At 38.8% G+C, this 18,307-nt stretch overlaps 1 protein-coding gene across 14 annotated transcripts in view; it reads right to left on the reverse strand.

The window, feature by feature from the left end:
- Positions 1 to 18,307, reverse strand: part of ELAVL4 (ELAV like RNA binding protein 4) — a 158,824-nt gene that overhangs the window by 66,332 nt on the left and 74,185 nt on the right. Inside the window, exons 2-3 of one of the 14 annotated variants that reach the window (XM_081055328.1) lie at positions 16,676 to 16,795; positions 14,529 to 14,590 (exon numbers count right to left, since the gene is read on the reverse strand). The exons of 10 other annotated variants lie outside the window; for them this stretch is intronic. The gene's annotated coding sequence lies outside the window, so the exon portion shown is untranslated. Of the gene's footprint in view, positions 1 to 14,452; positions 14,476 to 14,528; positions 14,591 to 16,675; positions 16,796 to 18,307 lie in introns of those variants that run through there. 3 more of the 14 variants (XM_081055327.1, XM_081055315.1, XM_081055317.1) reach the window with 3 other exon arrangements.

Below are 18,307 nucleotides of genomic sequence, written 5' to 3' on the forward strand. Positions count from 1 at the left end.
ATTCATCCGAAAAATGCAAACAGTTCTATCTGCCTCGCACGTTTGATGGGAAGATTAAAAATAACAAATTTAAGGCACCTGGCTCAGAGTTTGGCAGGGGTAAGTACTCCGTACATGTTCATTCCCCTTGTCCAAAATGTAGCATTCTGAAAATATGTGTCCATTAAATAATGTGTCACAGGTGGCAATGCTGACTAATTTAAGAGCTGGTAAAATTTATCCTTGGGTTTTAATTTCTGAAGTAGAAAAGAATACTTAACAAGGATACTACTCATCACCTATGTCAATAGCTATTTCCTTCATCTTCAAAATGCTTCACAAACATTAACTATTAAATTCTTACAATAATACCAGTAAGGAAAATACAGAGCAAAGGGGGAGGAGGAAGTGAAATTAAAAAATGAATAATGAAAGCACCGTTTTTTAACACAAACACAATTTCTGGTACACAGTAGAGGAAACCCTCTACTGTGAATGGGTTAAAGTTAGATACTTTGAATACATATAATAAGCTCACTCATTAGGATTTCTGATTTCCAAAAAGGCAGAGTCTCTTCTTTTCATGGGAAATTTCAGTAAATCATCACAGCGCATTCTATCTACTGATAGCAGAAGGCACTTCTGGCTTTCTGCATGGAAGAACAGGAGTTGTTCTTGCTCACGCTCTACCTGGACCCCTCCTTCCTTCCTAGGGACCTCTAGGAGCAGCTCCATTGACCACTTCAAAAGGATTTTCCAGGGCCCCTTCAGAAAGATGTGGCAGGAAGTGTGGTGCTAACACAGCACATGTTATCTCCCTGGAGAAATGAGATGAACTTTACAAAGCTACTAGAAAGAATTTATTAAACCACATGCTAGATTCAGGAAATTTTGTAAGCACATTCATACCCATTTAACCTTCTGAAGACACCGAGAGGTGGGTGGGACTTGGCCCACCTCTCTGCCCCCAGCACTTGCAATTTACAGGTGAGCAAACTAAATGTTAAAGAGTAAACGGAGAGTAGAGTGACTAGCCTCTGTTCACAAGGTGCAGAGCTGGAATCTGAACTGAGGTCTTCCCGTCACTGACTCCAATCTTCCTTCTTATCCACAACCTTCATAAGCCCTGGAAAGTACACCCTGCAGCCAGCAACGACAAACCAGAACACCCTTGGCTCTCTACTGTGCCACGCTCGGCACAAGCACTCCTGTTGGCTAGAAAGCCCTCCTCTCTTTCACCATCAGGCCTAAACTAACATGCCCCCTTCCAATGCCCCACCTCGGCTCCCACCTCTGTCCCTTGCGTACACTTCCATCACGGACATGTACCACACAGGATCGAGACTCTCTGTCTTCCTGTCTCTGTCCCTGGATTGTGAGCTCCTTGAGGATAGGGACTGGGATTCATTTGTAATCCCAGGGGCCAGTGCACAGCTCCAGGTTTTGTTGGTAGAATAAGTGAATGAACGAATGGCTCTCTAGGTGCTCACCTGCTCTCCACAGCTAAATGTCTTTCTTGCTCTGTTTCCCACCACTCTGCTCTCATCATAAACCTCTCTCATATCTCTCCTCCACAAAATCAGTTTAAACATATGAACACTCTCACCTTTTAAAGCTGTATTGCTCTTAATGTTATTGTCTTTTCAACTTCTTTCAAATTGTCCCAAAAGTCTGTATTTTTAAGGCCAGGGTTTTTCCATTTTCTGGGCAAGGCCTTCTTTATAGCCTCTGTTTCTTCACTCCCACAATCCTTCCACTTCTGATCTCAGTTTCAGGCCTAAACTCATATTTCATTTTCCCTTTGGGTCTGAATCTAGCTAAAGTCTGGAGCGTAAGAGCCCCACAGAACATTTCCACCTGTGAGTCTCTACAAGTCACACCAGCCAATGCCAAAGTCATGGGGATTCTGAATATTTTGCTGCAACAACTGTCAGAGCCGGGCATGCCTGGCATGTTATTTTTTTAAAACAAATAAGTGAATCAATTATCATGTAATTACTTCTACATCCATTCAATCCAAATCAAATCAAACACCTGTTAAAAATCTATTGCATAGCATAGTGGTTAAGAACACAGGCAGTAGAGCCTGAATGCCTAAGTTCAAACTCCTGTTCAGCTATGTGACCTTGGGCATATTCCTTACCGATTCTGTGTCTCAGTTCCCTCAGTGTTGAAAGGGTTCACAGGAATGTGGCAAAGAATAAATGTATCATTATTGTTCGATAACTGAGTTCCATGGCATTGCGTTCCTGACCTCTCAGAATTCAGTCTTGGGGGGGAGTAGTAGACAGATCTATAAACAAAGCTCCAAAATGCATTAAGCCAAGTGCCATATTCTGCGTACGTCCAGCAGTATGTTCCTTCCATATCATATGCCTTCCAGGTCTTTGCATGTGTGCTCCCTCTCCCCCACTAAAGTTTCTCCCACCACCATTTAAATAATCCTGCCATTTTGTAAAACTCAGTTAAAGCCCACCTCCCTGATGCACGGTCTCAGGCACCCCCCCTCTCTCCTCAGTCATGGCACTCACCACTTGGAATTCAGTCATGGTTTACCTGTCTCTCTCCCCGTTGACTGGAAGCTCCTTGAGAGTGGGGCCTGAATTTGGCGGCTTGCTCCCAGCGTGCAGAACAGACAGAATTCAACCAAAGCCCATTGAATGAATTGGTAATCAGAGGTAGATGTAGGGTGCTACGAGAGCTTAGAGGGAGCAATAAGAGGGACATGGGAAGAGATTTCCTTTTCCCGACCTACCAGGCTCTGCAGTATACCAAGAAAACCATAAGAAGAATGTGGTTTTTAAATCCATTTCTTGAACCTTTTCCTCACCCCTCCTGCTCTGTTTATTTGAGGTGAATGCAGGCATAAAGATCAAAACAAATATGAAGTAGTGGCTAAGGCGGTCAAAGAACTTGGAGAATCATAGTATCAACACGCCACTACTCACAAGAGAAGGAAAAAAAAATTAGGGCTCATGCAGTGCTCTGCACAAAAAGTGTGTGGCCAAGTGCTTGCACAATTGGTCTTCTGCTTTTAAAAGTCTTTTCTGGAGAGCCTGCTTGTTTTAAATAATTTTAAGTCTAAACATTGCTAATGAAAACAAAGAAGCTTTGGGATGAGAAAAAATTGTATCTCTTTCTTTTTTTAATCTTAAGATTTTAATCTATTTTTTGGAATAGTATATAGAATGGAAAGGGGAGATAAAAATACATGAAGGTTTTTATTTATATTTTAAAACCCATAGTTTCCACTTGCTCACCCTGGAACATCAAATAGGCTTATTTACAATTCCAGTTAGTATAAGAGCCTTTGCCTGAATATTTTGATCTACGAAAATACAAGAAAAAGTAAGTACAAGAAAGTACAGAACTAGAAAGTAGCAGACTCAAGAACTGAACTCAGAATTCCAGACTCCAAAGCCCTTTTACCAAGTGCCTTTTTCACAGAGCCTCAGGCCTCTAAGGGCCTGTAACTCCAGGAAGATGGCGCTAACAAAGCTCAGTGACAGAGACTGCATATTCTACTGTCCACCACACTGATTTGGAGTAAACCAAATTTTATTTTCCTCTGGCATCCACAATTCTTTATGGGATGATATGGCCTTGGTTTTGAGATTATTTGCTCTCCTTTTTGAAGGCTATGCAATGGGAAGTAACTCACATATTTTAGCTGAAATGTTCTCTCCCTGTGAGCCCTGCAATAAACGACCAATATCTAAAATGCACACCCTAATGCAAGGATAGTTCAACACATGTAAATCAGTCAATGTGATACATCATGTTAATAGAATGAAAGAAAAGAATTATATAATCATCTCAATAGATGCAGAAAAAGCATTTGACAAACTACAACATCTATTCATGGTAAGAATTCTTAATGAATTAGCCATAGAAGGAACATATCTCAACATAATAAAGGACACAGCTAACATCATACTCAATGGTGAAAGGCTGAGAGCTTTTCCTCTAAGATCAGGGACAAGACAAAGGTGTCCACTCTTACCATTCCTATTCAACATCATACTGGAATTCCTAGCTAGAGCAATCAGGCAAGAAAAAGAAATAAAACGTATCAGAATTGGAAAGGAAGCAGTTAAATTGTCTCTATTTGCAGACAATATGATTTTATATAGAGAAAACTTTAAAGAACCAAAAAACTGTTAGATCTAATCAGTGAATTCAATAAAGTTGCAGGATACAAAATTAACATACAAAAATACGTAGTGTTTCTATGTACTAAGAACAAAATTTCTGAAAAATAAATAAAAAAATTGATCCCATTTACAGTATCACCAAAAACAACAAAATACTTAGGAATAAATTTAACCAAGTAGGTAATAGAATCTCTACACTGAAAACTATAAGACATTGATGAAATCAAAGAAAATACAAGTAAATGGAAAGGTATCCTGTGTTCGTGCAATCCCTATCAAGATTCCAATGATATTTTTTTTACAGAAGTAGAAAAAACACTCCTAAAATTTATATGGAACCAAAAATGATCCTGAATAGACAAAGAAATTCTGAGAGAGAAGAACAAAGCATTAAGTATCACACTTCCTGATTTCAAGCTATAACAATAAAAACAGTATGGTACTGGTGTAAAAACAGAGAGATAGACCAGTGGAACAAAATCCAGACCCCAGAGATAAACCCAAGAATATGTGGTCAACTAATATTTGACAAGGGAGCTACGAATACTCAACAGAGAAAAGACACTCTATTAAATAAATGGTGCTGGGATAATTGGATATTCACATGTAAAAGAATGAAACTGAACCCATATGTTATACCACTCACAAAAATTAACTCAAAATAAATTAAAGATTTAAACGTAAGAACTGAAATCATGAAACTCCTAGAAGAAAACATAGGAACAAAGCTCTTTGACATGGGTCTTGGTAATAATTTTTTGGACATGACACCTAAAACACAAGCAACAAAATAAAAAATAAAGAGGTAGGACTACATCAAACTAAAGGCTTCTTCACAGCAAAACAGCAAAATAAACCATCAACAAAGTGAAAAGACAGCTTATAGAACAGGAAAAATATTTGCTGACTATATATCTGATAAAGGGTTAATATCCAAAACATATAACATACAAAGAACTCCCACTACTCAGGTTCAATCTCTCTCTCTCTCTCTCTCTCTCTCTCTCTCTCTCTGTTTCAAACACACACACACACACACACACACACACACACACACACACACACACACAAATAATTAAAAAATGAGCGAAGGACCTGGATAGACATTTCTCCAAAGAAGATACACAAGAGGCCAACAGGTACAGGAAAAGATGCTCAGGGTCACTAGTCACTAGAGATGTCACTAACTCTCTACATCTCATGCCTGTTAGAATGGTCATCATCAAAAATACAAGAGAAAACAAAGGCTGGCATGGATGTGAAGAAAAGGGAACCCTTGTGCCCTGTGGGTGGGAATGTAAATTAGTGTAGCCACTATGGAAAACAGTATGGAGGATCCTCAAAAAATTAAAAATAAAACTACCACATGATCCAACAATTCCACTTCTGGGAATATATCCAAAGATAACAAAAACACTAACTAAAAAAGTCATCTGTGCTCATGTTCATAGCAGCATTATTTACAACAGCCATGACATGGAAATAAACTAAGTAGACATTGATAGATCAATGGATAAAGAAGATGTGGTACATATATACAATGGAATGTTATTCAGCTATAAAAAATGAGGAAATCCTACCAGTTGCGACAACCTGGATGAACTTTTAAGGTGTCATGCTAAATGAAATAAGTAAGACAGAGAAAGACAAATACGGTATGATCTCACTTATGTGTAGAATCTAAAAATAAAATCCAAACTCAGAAAAAGAGACCAGACTTGTGATTACCAGAAGTAGGTATAGGGCAAGGGGGAGTAGGAAGAAGGTGGTCAAAATGTACAAACTTCCAGTTACAAGATACGTCAGTACTAGGGAAGTAGTATATATACAACCTGCTAACTATCTCTAACACTGCTGTTTGATACATAGGAATGTTGTTAAGAGAGTAAATCATAAAAGTTCTCATCACAAGGAGAAAAAAATTTTCCTTTATTCTTTTCTTTCTTTTATTTTTATTTTACCTATGTGAGAAGATGGATGGTAGCTGAACCTATTGTGATAATTATCTCACAATATATGTAAATCAAACCATTATTCTGTACACCTTAAACTTATACAGTTATGTATGTCAATCATTTCTCAATAAAATTGGAACAAAAATGCACACCTTAGGGAGGCTGAACTATTTTTTTAAATTTGCTTTTTATTAAATGCCTACTATGTGCCCAACCCTAAACTGGGTTCTTTACATGTACAAACAGTTAATCCTGTAAACAAGCCTATGAAGTAGGCATCATTAGCCCCATTTTACAGACAATGAAACTGAGGTTCAGACGAGTTTAGTGACTTTACCAAGACCTGACCACAGGTAAGTGGGGAAGGAAAACAAAACATCAATTTCTCTAACTCCAAAGACTGTGTTCTTAACAACTAAAATACTCTCATGGAAATGAAAAATCCTATGATAATGCCAGTAATTACTGCATTTTTTAGATCCTTCAACATTCCTTGACAAAACATCCCAGCTGACACTGTCCTTAGCGGAATGACTGACCAAATCTTCCTTCTGATTTCTCAAGACATTTATCCCATTTCACAGCCTCAACTCTAGGGAAATAGAATGGAGTCTCGCCCTCATAGACTAGGGACCCCCTGGCCTGTTTATAAGTTCTCCATGTTAGGTTTTCCTGAGGCCCACGCACCTCAACCCAATTGTCTAATTTCCTTCTACTCCAAGGCTGATCACCCCACACCCCAAGTGCAGATTGGGCACGCCTGTCACCCCAAGATTCAGCAGCTGGATGTACGCAGTCCAGCCTTTCAGAACAGGGCATTGATTACTCCAGCTCAGTAGAAGCAAGATATTGGCTGAACCATTGGTGGCCTCACTGTATGTTCACAAACAAGTACTCCATAGTTCCACTCTCCAATCCATTATCTCATTGTATTTTTAAAATAGCATTTCATTAAGTGAAATTATAGAATATCACACAATATATAATAGCTACTAAAGCTGACTGATTTACTTATGCTATTGTCTGTCTCCCCCTCTGAAATGAAAACTCTATGAGAATGGGGACTTAGTCACCGCTGTGTCTACAGCACCTGCAACAGTGCCTGGCATATATCAGTCACTCAACAAATATTTGAAGAAGGGGACAAAAAATTAATATTGTATGATAATAACGATGATCATTAGCACTTAATATGCCAAGCAACATTCTGAGTCCTTAATGTTCACTGGTCCATCAAATCCTCATAAAAACCCTAGTTTACAGATGAAGAAATTGAGACATAGGGAGAGTCAGTGATTTGTCCGAGGTCACAACTGGTAAAGCCAGGATTTGAACCCTGACAGTCTTGATTAAAAGTCCCTATAATAACCACTAGGTTAAATGCTCTCTTTAGTCCCTACCTTTTAAGAGGTGAGTAATACACAATGGGAAGCAGGATATGGGCTTTGGAATCAAACAGAGTAGCCTTGGAATTCCAAGGCTGACGTTTCCTAGGCATGTGACCTTGTGCAAGTTAGGTAAGCTCCATGGTGCTTTTTCTTCAAAATGGGAGTAAAGATGCCTGCTTCCTAGAGTTGTTGTGAAGTTTAATGAGATAACCTAAGTAAACTTCTTTTTGCAAAGCCTGACACATGCCCTATAAAGGGTCGCTATTATTGTAACTGCCTGGTACAGAGAGCAAATGACAAAAAGGAGACTAGAAGAAAGAATTACTGAAGAATGACAGGTGAGTCATGGTGATCAGGAAAATTTTCACGTAAATACGTGTAGACATACTCAAGATTTTCAACGCAAAGTTACAGAACTGTGGTTGGTGAGCAACAGTAGTGTTAAAGCCAGTCTCCGTGACAAGAGGACTTTGGGTCCAACACCCCTCTTAAGGCTGGAGATTAGCAGGGCCCCTGATAGGAAACCATTATAGACAACTTCACCAATATCCAACTACATCATTCGGTTAATAATTAATTACTGAGCACTTATTAGAAGCCAGGCACAGATATAAACCCAGTCCTGATTGTTGAGCGGTGGTAACACATAGACAAATCTACAATTTGTTATGCAGTATGGAAGACCAATGATGGAAGGAGGCTGGCAGTGCTGACAGAGGAGGCTCCAACACCCAGTGTGACACAGGGAAGCTTTCCTGGATGAGATGGGCTACCTCTTTGTCTCACGGTGAAGAAAAGCAGAAGGATGTTTTGAGACCAACAGATCTTTGTGAGCATCGGTACAGAACAGTATGGTGCAGTTCCACAGTGGAAGATAAACGGAAGTCAGAAAGCTGCAGGGGGGAGGCCAGAAAGGAAGGCAGAAGCCAGGCCACAGAGGGTCTCCTGGGCCTGGTGAAGGTGGCTGGGCTTGGTCCTGAGCCATACATCAATTAAACAGCCATCTCTGAAATGGCATCTCCACTGTGTGTCTATAGCAAATACACTGGTTCCCATGAAATACAAACAAAACAGCACTGACAGAAAGAACACATTCGTTTCTTAGGCTAACTGCTGGATTTTCTTTGGGGCTCTATTTCTTCCTGAATAGATCATGGGCATTTTTAGCACTAGTGTAGTTTATCACCACCTCATGATATTGTTCCCCTTTTGTACTCTAAAGTCGTTTTAAACTCAACTCTGCTCAGCAAATGTTATTCTCCCTTCCCCAGCACAGTACCCTGAACAACTTGGTAAATATTTGCTGAATTGGGCTGGATTCATTGAGCAACCACTAAGTAAGGTAGTAACACTGTGCCAACAGCCAAGGCTGGGGCCCAGGGGTAAGAGGAGATGAAAAGATGAGTATCACAGCATAAACTTGATAAACTTGAACTTCACCTCAATAAACTTGAACTTCTAATGATACAAATAGAGACACGCATGACAATCATATACATACACCAGGGCAGACTGCAAAGTTTTGCATTTGTTCAGTAGTGGCCTCTGCAGGGGTTGGGAATCTGAATCCCACTCTCACACCAGACATTCAACTCCTTGAGGGCAGGGGGCTATGTCTTCTTTACTACTAAATCCTCAGAGACCACTGAATATTAAGGGCTCAGTAAGTGTTCATCAAATGGATCTATTTAATCCTCACAACAATACTGGGAGGTATAAATCATTTTACAAATGTGGAAACTGAGGCTCAGAGATCACATGACTTGCTTGCAGTTATAAGGTTAGTAAGTGGTACAGTAAAAATAACAATAATGACAGCAATAATAAATATTACTTTTTAATCTAAGCAAGCCTACCCTCCATTTATCATTCTCAAAATGTCTCTGCCACAGGATTCTCTTCTCATACCAAGATGGAAATCGTCTCTCGCCCTGTATGAAACGTGAAGTTGACAATTTGAATTCTTGAGCTCTGGTTGGCTTTTCCCTGCTGCCAGTTTTAGTTTTTCCAAAGGCATTGAATAGCTTTAGAATGGATGGATCTCCAACATTGCAGGTAAAGACATTCTTTAGCACAAAGGTTCGCTGATACTCTCCCACTTCTTCCCCAATCCCCAGGAGGGAATTAACCCAATTTCAATTTAATTCAATAAATTTTCATTGAATACCTATTATGTGTCAGGCACTCTCCTCAGTACTTCCAAAATGAAATACACAGCAGGAAAGTCTTTGCACCTGTCCCCTTGCGATTAAATCATATCTTACCCACTTTCATGAATAGTAAAACCTAAAGGGCAGCTAGTAAACTATTTAGGGCAGAGACCAACTGTACAATGCTAACACATAGCAGGCATTTTAATATATTTTCATGGAACTAAATAAATCTTTTAAAATTTGCTCTGGATTTAGACAGAATTGAGTTCAAATTAAATCTTGGCCCAATCAATTACTGGCTGTGTAACCTTGATTTACCTTTAAAAACTTCAGTTAGATCATCCACAAAATAGGAAAATTAAGATTGTTCTAAGGATTAAAAGGGATGGTGTATGTAAGGCACAGTGCCTGACTCATAGTTAGAGATCAAGAAATAAAAGCTAATTTCATTATTTCTAGTCTCCCTTTTAGGTCACCTCTACTACTCATTGTTGCCATTATTATTATTATTATGTAGGTTCAACGAGGTAGCAGTACCAAGAAACGAGGTTTGCTAGTTAATAAATATTTTGATTAAGAGCGAGCCCCAACATATTCTACACAGACAACAATTTTCAAAGATTTAGGATACAGTGTTCCACATTAAATCTAAAACAACCAGAACTCATCCTTTCTATAATAATTTGGAAGATACTAGAGAGCTTGCATTGCACAGCTCTGAAGAAAGCTGACTTTTTCCTCCATTTGGATAACACACAGTTCACTATTATCTACTGTAGTGTTTTTCAAACTTTACTGACCATGATCCAACAAAGCAAAAAAAAAAAAAAAAAAAAAAAAGGAAGAAACATATTGAACACAGCAACTTCATTCACAAATTTGAACATAGGTAACTGAAACAAAAGTTTCATGATATAATAATACTCACCCTTACCAAATACCAGCCACCAATACTTTCTTTCTATTTCAGTCCATTCTAGCATTCTGTTGTTTTATTTTTTTCAAATTCTGATCAAGACCCAGTAAAATAATTGTAAGTAAAACTAGAACCTAGTAATTTATTAATATTGTTATCTGCCCTGTTAGAATGTACCAAGGATGTAGTTTAACTGATCCTCCCATCGAGTCACGAAGCTGTATTCATTCTATTTTATATATTAAGAAACTGAAACTAAGAAAGGTTAGGTGACTTGGACTAAATAGACCCTCACAAGTTGATGACAGACCCAAGACTCACAAGTATCTAACTGTAGTTCAGGATCTTAAAAAAAATTACGACAATTCAATAAACATTTATTAAGTAACTACTATGTGCCTGGTATTGAAATAAGAGAGCATTTGATTTGATCTCGGCCCTCCGGTGCTCACAGACTTCCAGGGGGAAACAAGCATGCCTTGGTACATGCACTTGGAAGTCTGAATGGGTACTTTTCTATTCTGGAGGAAGTAAGCTTATTCCCAAACCACCATAGTCCTCTCTCCGGTCACACATTATCCCCCAAAATAAGTACTGGTACCTGTTGGTGAGAGAATGCACCATACTCCTCTAATGGCACATTTCTTTACAATCTCAAAGAAAGTCAAAATTTTTCCTCCTAGTGCTTTCCAACACTGTAACCCTAAGAGCAATCCTCAACGTGACTTCACCAATGAGCGTCATCGTCACATCACACTATGATCAGAAGAATGCTGTAATGTCGGTGCACCTAAACGTAACCAATATGTAATTTAGAAGCATCTTTAAGGTGACTTCAACTTCTGAGAAATCATGATTTAATAAAGACAGGACTTGACCCTGCAAAACACTCAGGAAACTACAGTCTTCTGATCTAAGACATTCCACATAGCTATCAATTCAAATAAAATCAAAACCAAGTCAATACACCCTAAGCTTCCTAAACCATAACTTTACCTGTCTCTCTAGTTTTATCTTTACATATCCTAAGCTGCATTTACAACAGACTATCATTCCTTCAACAAGTTCTTATCTTCGTGCCTTTACTCATACTCTTCCCTCCTCATGGAATGCCCCTTTATTCTAATTTTTCTGCATACCCATCTTTCCTGGCTCCATTCAAATAGCATTTCTTCCATGAAGCTTTGTTTCCTTCCCCCAACAAGAATGAATGTCTCCCTCTGCTGTACACTGTACCTCCTCTGCCAAGACACATTTTGCATTCTGCCTGTCATTGTCTTTACCTACTCTATTAGAATATGTTTTAAATACTGCCACATTCCAGGATGCAGCTACAGTATAGTTTATATGTGGACATGCAGATGTATTTGCTGATACCACACTGGAAACCTTGATCTAGAAAAGGAATTGCTTTTGTTCCCCTAGAAAAGCTAGATGTATTCCCAAACACTCTGGAGCTAGGGCTTCTGATCCTGCTAAACTCGTAACCGAAAGCAGGTGGCTGAGCTTTATTTTCTATAAAAAGGAGTTAACAGTACCTGCCCTAACTACGTTAAAGAGATCAAACTGGGCAAAATTATACAATGTTAGAGGAGTATGAGAAATAATCTCCATGGTCATTGTTCCATTACAAGCAGAATTGTGCTGGAAACAGCTGAAGTTCTAAAAATACCAACTTGTTTCTCTGTTCTTTGAAAATGCACACAACCTGATAGTTTAGGAAGAGCACAGTTAAAACTATACCAATTGCAAGCCCATGTCTCCAAAATTCACTAACTAAAGACCTGTTTGAGAGTTTTTACTAAAACTCTTTTAAGCTAAAAGGCTTTTCCCCCTTCTTGCAGATAACCTTAAGTCAGAGGTATAAAGTAGGAAGGAACTGAGATTCAAGTAGTCTCTTAAATATGGATGAATTTTCAATTTTTTAATAATACAAATATTTATCTAGCAAGAAGATACTATGAATATCCACCTGCCCACTCCTACCCATTTCACCTGCTCAAATCCCTCACCCAATCATCTCTTTTTGGTCCTTTGTTAATAAGTGTGAGATTTTTCTAGGCTAGACTATGTAGAAACGTCTTCTCTACTGCCCTTTCTCCAAATTCAAGCCCCTTTTTTTCCTCAGATATATTTCTGCCCATAAAAACACACTGTGAAAATCAACCACAATTCTTTCAGAGCTTGTGCACAACACACAGGCTTCTTACAATATCCTTAGAACTTTGGTGAAGCCTTGAAATAGATACACATGGAAAGAGAAAAGTTCTAGTGTCTGTTTCACAGGAAAAATGTTTTTTTATAAAAGCATGGGGCCTGCAAAATGGCACTTGGGGGATCAGATCAATTTAGAGCCCCTTCACTTAATTTTAAGGATAAAATTAAAGGAAAGAAAATGACTCCCCTTCACATCCTTTCCATACTCATACGAAGTGAAATTCAAAATCCGTGACATTAAAACAGTGTTTCTTATTCTATTATTTCTTCATCTTCACTGGTGACAACAACAGGTCCCAATTTAAAACAATTTGGGAGCTTATTTAATGTGCCCATTTATTCACCCCTTTCAGAGCCTTGGGGAAAAGGTACAAGGTGAGGCTTGGCCTGACCCCAGTCCTGACATCAGCACTACCCCTTTCCAAGTGTGTGTGATCCACAGCTGCATTGAAGTCTATGTGGTGACCTGCCTCCTTTCTCTTTTATTCCTTCAGATACGGTAAGGAATCGAGGGCCAGCACTCTGCTCACATCTCCCACACCTTTTCAGTCAATCCGATCCCTTTTAGACCTGTTTGCACCGCCAAAGCCATCTATCATGCTGCCTGCCTCACCAAGCAGGAGAAGGAAAACTGATGGCAAGTTAGAAAAACCCCAGTTAGCCACTTTTTGACTCAACCTCTTTACCACTCCTAGAGAAACAGAACTTCAAAATTCAGCCTACTTGGGAACCAAGACGGATAGAGAAAAAAAAAAGTTGATGTGGTGAAGGGGAAAAAAATAGCTCCAAAGTAAGTTGGTTTCTGGTTCAAAGTAAAATAACTCACAGACATATATCTATATCTCTATCTACATAGATAGAGATATAGATAGGTAGGTAGGTAGGTAGGTAGATAGATAGGTAGATAGATAGATAGATAGATAGATAGATATAGATATAGATATAGATATAGATATAGATATAGATATAGATACATAGTGTTTACGTGATGGAAAATTTATGAACTTAATTGTCTGACCTCGTGGTGTGTGTGTGTGTGTGTGCATGTGTGTGTGTGTGTTTGTGTGTATGTGTTTGTGTGTGTGCAGCAAAAGATGAGACCATATCAATTCACCTTAACCCCTTTTTATTTTCTTTCTGGTTGACATCTGAATTTCCTAACAACCTCTTTCATGAAACTGAAAAAAAGCAGCACTGACTAAAATTAATTTTATGTCCACCTTTTTTCTCTTTTAATGACCAAATCCCAAGCTAATTGTAATTCTGAAGGAGATCATGGACGTACCTTACAAAACCCTAGGAAAATGCAGAAAACTGAGTCACAAAATTCCAGAGAACTGTTGAAAAGGCACTGTGTCACAAACACACACCGCTGCATGAGTTCTGGGGAGACGAAGGAGACTCTGGGGGAGCACGCAATGTCACTTCGCTCTAGGACATCTGGCATGGGCAGAAAGACTAACAGACTGAAAGAGACCTCCTGTCCTCTAAGCACCGTTAATTTGCAGATTGGTGTATGACTGGTGCCTTCCGATACTGTTCCTCATCTGGTCCTCACAGAGACCCTGTGAGTCGGGCATTATCATCCTCATCTTAAAGATAAGAAAACTGAGGCCCAGAAAGCTGAAGGACCTCATCCAAGATCACCAAATGACTAATTGGAAAAGTTAGGATTCGAACCCAACTCCACCTGACATCAAAGTCCTTTGCACCTCCTGGCTTCTTAAGACAAAGAGCAGTCTTTCCGGAGGGTTGCCTGTACGTACACACTACGAAGGTTCTCCGAGGCCGGCAGCAGACTCGGGGCTCGGTGGCCTCTTCGCTGGCTCTGCCAACAAAGACAAAGGAATTGTGGTATCTAGTAGAAACAAATCTAATTTTTCTACACGTGTACAAGTCGATGTGATATGTTCTTAGCCCCATCTGCACACAGGCCTTCTGGGTCCTAATCACAATAACCAGGTTGTTTTCAGGATTAGAACCTTTTCCATTACAGAGGCGATTAAAATATAATCAAGCTAGAAAGTTATCCTCCCCCAAAGCCACCTAAAACAGAGAAACTCCAAAATAAAACCAATTTACATATTTTAGTCCAAATTAAAAAGTAAAAGCTAAGGATTCCCTTTTAATATCCTGAATAATAAATGCACATTTATGTAAAGCTTCCTTTGGGGAACGGTTACTATGAGGACAATTTTCCCAATATTATTCATAAATATCACTTTTGTTTTGGTGTTACAGTAAGAATCTGGGTACTGTCTGTACCCAGTGCATCAACAGAGATAATTAATATTGAAGACATGTACAATATCCAGAATTTTCGATGTGTAGTTGGCTACATTACAAAAAATAACATAAGAAAGGATGAGTCAAATCTAGTCAAAATCACAAATTGCAGGGACTTAGTCGTTTATTCAATTTTAAGCGAGCACTTTCCTAATGAAAGTTTCATTAGTAAAGATCACAAGTTCTCAGGCTTTCCACTACAGCCTTTTAAATAGCACTTAGAGCTAAAGTTTATCATTAAAGCTGTATTTACTACTACTGTATGTTCAAAGGGGTCACTAGAAAAAAAATGTTCAACTCAGCCTGCTATTTTTCATGTACAGATTAGAAAGCAAAACTCTAAAGGGTTTAGACTGGCAGTTTAGGAAAATGCAGACTGCTTGAGAAGCCATTATTGGTTACATCCCAGGGCACACAGGGGGTCATGGCTGTCTATCTATGATTCCCTGTACCCCCTGAGACACACACACACACACACACACACACACACACACACACACACACACACACACAGAATGCAGTATCTAAGTGTGCATGACAAACTAACTCTATGATTTCTGCTCCACTAACAATCTTAGAGTCCGTACAGGGTTATGCCAAGAAGGTCACTATTTTCTCAGGTCTTCCTGGGAGGCTGACCCAGGAAAAGGTATTCAAAAAATAATCTCTGTCAGAAGCAAGATCTTCCTATTTCTGTGAAATAAACAGGTTTTAGCCAAACTCCACAACCAGCTGATGGAAAGACGCGTTCCCTCCAACTGTCCAAAGTACTTTTTCTTGAGAACGAATGTCTTGATACATGGAACTATTATAAACAAAAATGTCTAAAGATCTTTTACTTCTATCTTTTGGAGCCATGCCTTGGCTTTTAGAAATACGAAAGGAAAAACAGTTATGTATTAAATGCTCCAACAGATCTTTTCTCATAATTTGACATAAACCTCTTTGTGTAACGTCCAACCTTAAAATCATTCACCCCAACTTTTCCCCAATCACAGGGACTTAGCCTCTAATTATGTCTTTTGATCAGTGTCAAAAGAAAAAGAAATGGTAACCTCGAATTCCACATTCCAAAAAAAACACCATATAATAAATCCTCAACAAACACATCTTCATCTAACAAAAGTGATAGCTTGCCTCTATTATGAACACAGTTGTCAAAACAACTTCAAGGGCTAGTTGTTACAGGAGAGTAGACAAATAGAAGGTAACTGATTCATAAAATAATCAAGAGCGGATTCAATGCCACAAAATGCAACGAGAGAGAAAATCTCCACACTGTGGTGTGTTTTTCAGAATTCAACATCTGGACTGGAATTGTTTCTCTGCTTCCCCATATCCTGAAAAAAGAACTAAACTTCTTATTGAAAAAGTGTTTACCAATTACATTTTTAAGGCTTTAAAATGAATAATTTAAAAATTAAACTCAAGTTTAAATGCCATTTTAAAACAAAGAATCCAAGGGAAGTTATTTTCAATGAAAGACCTATGACTTGTAATTCTTTTCCATTTAAAAAAAAAATCACATATGCTAGTTTCCCATTTCACTTTTATGGTTAAACATAAGGCTTCCCCCCAAACAACAACAACAAAAAAACAAAAATGCAAGCACAACAATTACACTGACCTTATTTCTTCAACATTGGCACTGCTTCTTCAACCAAAATTTATTTAAGGATTCCATTATGGCATTCAGCATTTCTTGATCTTTGTCGAGGTGGGATCCATATTAAGGGGGAAAATATCTCTGGAGTTAGATATAACAAGGATCTGAATAATGATCTTCCCCAAAGCAAAAATAGTCAATTCTAAAATGGTCCGGCAAAAGGCTAAATCTCGGGGGTGGAGGGAGGGCATGGGAAGAAGCGAAAGAGAGAGACAGCGAAATAGAGAGAAAGCCGCCTGCCTATTAGGAGCACTGACACTGCATGAGTTATTTCTGAATGAGTGAATGTGCAGGGAACAGCATAAATATTACCATTAAGCAGAGTGGATGTGAACACCCAAAGCAAGCTAGTTGGCTGACTGTTTTCTTATTTTTTGTTCTTTTGTAACAATTCCATTTCCAAAGTGCTTGGTTTGTAACACTGATGCTCCAAAGCTATCCTGAGCACACTGCCTGAATACTTAATGAGGTAAACAACAAACAAAATGGCTCATCTTTGGTGCCCCCAGCTAGCATCCCAAACTGGATATAATTAAAGGTGTGAAAAAGCAAGCAAGGAAGTAATGAACCTGCAAAGTCAAGGTTCTGAGAAATTATCAGGCATCCCGCACTGCGCCAGTTCAAATTTATCACTCATTATCCCTTATACCGGCAAGGTACAGATACACATGTTGGTACCTCTCTCCACTCTTGTCCCCCAGCCTTTTTTCCCCTTTCCATTTCTAGATAGCTAATTTATGACAATTACTGCTTGTGATAACTCCCACCCACAGATCACCTTTCTTTTTACCCTGAAAAAACTGCTGACCTATAAAAGCCCTCGGACCCTTAAAATATGCTGAGATTTTAAAAATACAAGGATATTCCTAAAATACACACGCACACACTCACACATTCACACAAAGCATGAATGCTAACATAGCTACACTATCTCCACCTTGTTTTTACCAATGGCTAAAGATTAAGTTCAAATAGCCCTAAAGCAAAAAACAATTCTCCTTAATATACGCATACATCTTAATTTGAATCCAACCTCTTGATTGAAAGGGCAGCTTCTAGCTCACAAATATAATTATGGATTTGCACATTTATAGTTCTCAAGTGGTAACTAAAGAAAGGTGTTTGGTTACGAATGGAAGTCTGCAGGGCCTGGATATATCTTTTTGATGTAGTTTTGTATTTTTCTAATAAGAGAACTCGGGGGTTGTGAGAAGTCACATTTTATGGGAAGCCAATCTAGTTAGGTTTTCTTTCCATTTTTAGATACACATATACTTGCAAGTATGCATATACACATTTGGTAATACCAAATAAGGAAAGCCTAAGACAGGTGCAGGATTCTAGAAACACACATGCTTACATTGGTACACACGTACAGTCTTCCTCTCTTTCATACACATATTCTCCACATGGCCCTCAAATGGATGGGAGACTGGATAGCGGGCAATAAACGGTTGTCCCCTTTCAAAAGGGAATCGGCCAATTCTGTTCGACATGGCCCATTGACTGGAAAATAGTAAGATAAAAGCTTGAGGATGTTTATGTCCCTTCATACCCCCCAAAATCCCAATGACATTGGGAAAAAATACTGCA

Source organism: Rhinolophus hipposideros, assembly GCF_964194185.1.
Source record: "Rhinolophus hipposideros genome assembly, chromosome: 8".
Taxonomy (NCBI): Eukaryota; Metazoa; Chordata; class Mammalia; order Chiroptera; family Rhinolophidae; genus Rhinolophus; species Rhinolophus hipposideros.